Source organism: Pezoporus occidentalis, unplaced genomic scaffold (assembly GCF_034315485.1).
Source record: "Pezoporus occidentalis ecotype Australia unplaced genomic scaffold, CSIRO_AGI_Poc_V1 ctg45, whole genome shotgun sequence".
In the NCBI taxonomy this organism is placed as follows: Eukaryota; Metazoa; Chordata; class Aves; order Psittaciformes; family Psittacidae; genus Pezoporus; species Pezoporus occidentalis.
This window is the reverse complement of record NW_026915780.1, coordinates 1,975,001-1,980,000: the sequence shown is the minus strand read 5'-3', so window position 1 is coordinate 1,980,000 and position 5,000 is coordinate 1,975,001.

Below are 5,000 nucleotides of genomic sequence, written 5' to 3'. Positions count from 1 at the left end.
CCTTTAATAACTTTGACCAAAGCAATATTTTGCCATTCCCCTCCTGCCACCGGATGATGGAGTGTGGCCAGCCCGGCGCAGACACAGGGTGCCCACAGCTCCTCGGGGGGCTCGGCCCCTCTTCCCTCACACCCGGAGCTGTGGCCACGCTGAGTGAGGGGGGGAAAGGGTTTTAACGTATAAAAGAAAGTCATTTTCTGCAGGAAAAGGCCCTTTTCCGAGGGAAAGGAATCCTAACGAAATACAATGTCATCCTCTCCGCCTGAAAGCTGCGTCTCCACAGTGCCTTCCCTTCTAAAGGCATGTTAGGGATGTCATCTTTGGTCAGATTTAACAATTGATGAGGAGGCCTTGCAGGTCTCAAATGCTTGCACAACCCTGCAATATTTATTTATTTTACATTTTTTTTTTTTTCCCTTTTTTTTTCTGACTTTTTTTTTTTTTTCTTTCCATGGGAATCACCCGCTGAGAAAGAGACTCTCATTTACGGGAGTCCCATTGGCAGGGAAATCAGACAATCAGCAGCTCGGTCCAGAGGAAGGCTGGCGGCTGAGTGACACTGCAGCAGCAACAATGTCCATCCCCCCGGCATCAAGGTCCCTCCATCACCCTTGAAAGGGGGGGAATCCCACCACCACCCCCAGGGTAACTTTGCTGCCATACCTCCAAGTTGTGCCGGCATTACCTTCGCTGCTGTATTTGTCATCCTAATAAAAGTTTCGTGGCTCTGCCATAAAGTTGTCACTTTAAAGGCACGTTATGAAAAACAACTACTGGCGTGGTGGCGTGTGGGGTGAATATGTATAAAGGGGTTGGAGGGGGCAATTAATAAAAGGTATTGAGGAATTAAGCTAGGCAGAGGCAATCTGCTGCATTCCAGCCCTGGGAAGGTCGGCTGCTGGAAAGATATTAATATTCCCTCTTAAGCCTCAATCCAGCAAGAGGGAAAACTTCACACCCCATGGAAAACAGAGCTGAGCCCAGGGTTGGTTTGTGCAGGGCTGTTTGTAGGATCCCAGCTTCGGGTTTCAGGGGCGGGTGGCCTTCATCCTGCGCGCAGCATCCTCCCTCCCTGCTGAGGGCCGGCTGTGCTCCGGAGGGAGAGGACTTTGCAAGGAAGGATGCTGCAAATCAGGAGGAAGGTGTGTGAGCGAGGCTCGGTGATGGAGTGTCTGCCTGTGCCGCTGCTGCCAGCCCAGGAAATAAAGGGAAAGCAAAAGAATCATCCCAAAATCCTCTGTTAAAGGCAGTGATTTTTCTAATCAAGGAAAGTCACTGAATTCTGTAGCAAGACCTTTTGTGTGGGTGTGTGAACTTGAGCCTGTGCATTTAGGAGAATACACGTTGCGCTGGCTTTTTCTCTCTTAAAGAGAGCTCGCAGGTCTGTAGGCTCCAAAAACATCTTTAGTGAACCTTGTCCTGTTATAGGACGCAGGGCAATAAAAGCTGCAAGCCTTACAAAGAGTCAGGAAAGTTCAGACATTAACCAAGTTAACATAAAAATTGCTAGAAAACACAGGAATAGTAATTTGGGGATAAGAAAGGAGGTAGAATTCACATTATAAGTGCAAGTGATCTGGAAATAGATGTTTGTCTTGGACATTTCCAGGGAAGTGACATCATGCAGTTGTGTCTATTGGGATATTAGTTCTGCATTTTTCAGCCCAGATTCTGGCACTAAAGTTGGCAAAATTAGACCATTTTGTTAAAATGATCTTCTAGCCGCCCACCTCCACCGCGCATTACAGCACACCTATGACATGACCCAAGAACAATGGGTGAAAAATGGGCTATAAAAACATGAATGGCCTGCTTCATATAAAGCAGATTTTATAGTGCAGGTGTGCCTTCATTTATCGATACTGTAAAGCAGTGAGATCATACCGGCAGTAAAACACAACATTTGTAAAACAACAACAACAAAAAAATTCCTATTAATTAAAAATGTAATGGCACAGATAAAAACTCAACGGGGTGTTTTATAAATATATTTGATATTTTGTCATCAGATGCTTTACATCATCTCACACAGCATTCAGTCAGCTCCGAGAAGGATATCTGGAAAGGTAAAATAAAAAAAGGACTTAATTGAACTGTAAAACTATATCCCACGTTTAGGAAAAACCAGGCATGTAAAAATGTCTATTTAATAAGTGCCGTTTAAGTTGTTAAAGCTGGTGGTGGGGTTGCTTTTTTTTTTTTTTTTGCCTTCACCCATTAGGATATGAATGGGAAAAATTATGAATAGGAAATCCTGCTGGAGTTTTTATTGCCTATTTCCTTTCGGGAAGATGGCATTGTTCCTCTTTTAAAAAAGGGAAGGGGCGTAAAATAAGCCGAGGCGTATGACAGACATCCTTCAAAGCTCAGATGGCAGAACTATGTTGTTATGTATTTTTGTTACTTGCAAGGCAAAGGCTGTTCTATTTTTAAGCAGGGCTGTGCTGCTGTGTGCGTTTCACTTCCCTCGAAAGGGGTTTTGGCATAATGTTGTTTTGATTAAGGGAGATTTCTGCTCTATTCTATTTAGGCTAGTATGGTTTTCCAACACAATGCAGGGGGAGAGGCAGGACCAAGGGATTTTGGGGGTTGGGGTTTTACTTTTTGGAGCTTTTCCCTTTATTTCTCCTCTTCCCTGAGCTCGCTCCAGGACAGAATAACATTTTTCTGCTCATATCAACAGCTCCTGAAATCCTTACCTGTGCAGAAAGGCTTTACAAAACCCACCTGTCGAACTGCACTTTATGAGGGTTTTGGGGGTCTTCATGGTCCCGGTTTTATCTATACACTTTTTAATATTTTTATGCATATTTTTATGGTTTTCCATGTATTTTCTATTTATTTTGTATTTTGGGGGAAAGAATTTAAAAATCTAACAGATTTCCTGGAAAATGTCTCACCAAACTCTCAACTCCCTTAATCACCCTGAGTTAAATAAGTGATGGTAGAGCCTCACCGGGAGGTGAAGGATCTGCCTCTGTCACCCCAGGGCAGTTCTGGCTATTCAAAGGCAAGGGGAAGTGGCACAGAGGTGAAATGCGGTGGGATTTAAAGAGCTTTCTCCCACTGCAGGCAGAGTGCTGAGGCGCCCAAAGGTGGGAGCACCCCAAGGCTGCGGCATGGGGCTCTTGAGGCAGAGCCCACGCGGGACCATCCACTCAGGGACTGCATTTACCCTCTTCCCTCACCTCTCCTTATTGCCTCCCCCTCCCCAACTGCCACGATTGCAGCTTGTGTCATCATGTTCGGCACAGATGTTCCAGCAGCTGTACATGTTGAGCATGGTTTTAAAGATTCCGTTTTTTTTTTTTTTTTTCCTTTTTCTGCTTTTTTTTTTTTTCCTCTTTCCTAGTGGCCTGATAACAATTCCCAGCCACTGCCATGGGACAACACACTGGGGACCGCTGGGACCTCCGCTGTGGACAAAGCTTCCTACGCACACCAGCTTTCCCTAAATGCATAGAATCAGAGCATGGTTTGGGTTAGAAAAGACCTTAAAGCTCCTCCAGCTCCAACCCCTGCCACGGGCAGGGACCCCTTCCACTAGAGCAGCTTGCTCCAAGCCCCTGTGTCCAACCTGCCCTTGAACACTGCCAGGGATGGGGCAGCCACAGCTTCTCTGGGCACCCTGTGCCAGCGCCTCAGCACCCTCACAGGGAAGAGCTTCTGCCTAAGAGCTCATCTCAGTCTCCCCTCGGGCAGGTTAAAGCCATTGTCCTGTCTCTACACACTTTCCTATTTTATTTTGCTTTGTCCTGTCTTTCATTCTGCAGTGCCTGGGCACTGGATTTGGTTGGTTGCTCACTTGGTGGCTGGGGCATCAAGTTGTTTTCTGTATATTTGCATACCACAGCATTTAAAGCCCTGCTGATGCTCCAGAGCACTGCCACAGTGGCATCACCACTGGTGTGTGCAGCAGGCATAGAGGTGGTCATGGACCATTCAGCCAGTAATCCTCCACAGAGACATGGGGAGCAGTTCTGGGGGGCTCTCCCACATCAAACACGGTACCAAATTCCCAGCTGTAGCAAAGTCTCGGAGGTACTGGAATGAGGTCTCCAATCAGCCTGCTGAAGTTGAGAAGCTGAGTGTCCTGGTTGCTGCCCGTTGACTTTCTTCAGGAGTTACATTGGTAACAAATCCCATAAAGCCCACAAAATCTAGATGCAGCCAAAATTTTGATGGGTCAAACTGGTGTTTAGAGTCATTATTATTACCAGTACAGCAAACAGCCTTTGCCATAGGTCTGCCAAGGCTTGCTGAATTCCCATCCATGGGCAGTGGTTGTCCATAGGATGGGTGAAGGCTCTGGCGCAAGTGCTCTTAGGTAAACTATGTGAGCTGTGACTGTTTTGTTTAATGATTCTTTCTAAATGTCATTTTTCTCATGTCACAGCACACAATGCTCTTCCTCTTCCAGCATGGCGTGCTGTGGTTCGACATAAGGGATTTATCCTGGAGATTCCCATGGAGGATCCTATTTATACAACCAGGGACGTTTCAGAGGCTGGTGCCATGACTTATTGCTGCGCCTGGCTGCCAGTTCTTAAGTATTTTGTTTTTCTTTGTTGCTCTTTATGTACGAGCTGGTTCTTATTCGTCTTTAATAATTAAATAAGTGGAGGAGGAAATGGAGTGGCTTTTGATGCTGGCTGGCCCCACCACTTGTTTTTCGGATATTGGCAACAAGTGGAAGCAGGCTTGTTGCGTGCCAGCATGGATGGCAGAGCTGGCTGGCTCCCCACGGCACACGGCCAAGCCCCACCAGCCATCCTTCTTTCCCAAAACCTTCCCGGTTTCACTGATTTACTGGAAGGTCATTCAGGTTTCTTTGACAACTCGGATTTACACATTCCCACCCGCACCTGAGCTACTTCCCAGCTCACAAGGGAGAGGCAAAAAGGGTTTTGCTTTGTGTTTATGTTCTCCCAACCGAAGCCAGAGCTGGCCAGGGCTCACGCCATGTGAGCACCTCCACACGGTCCAAAAACAGTGCCTGA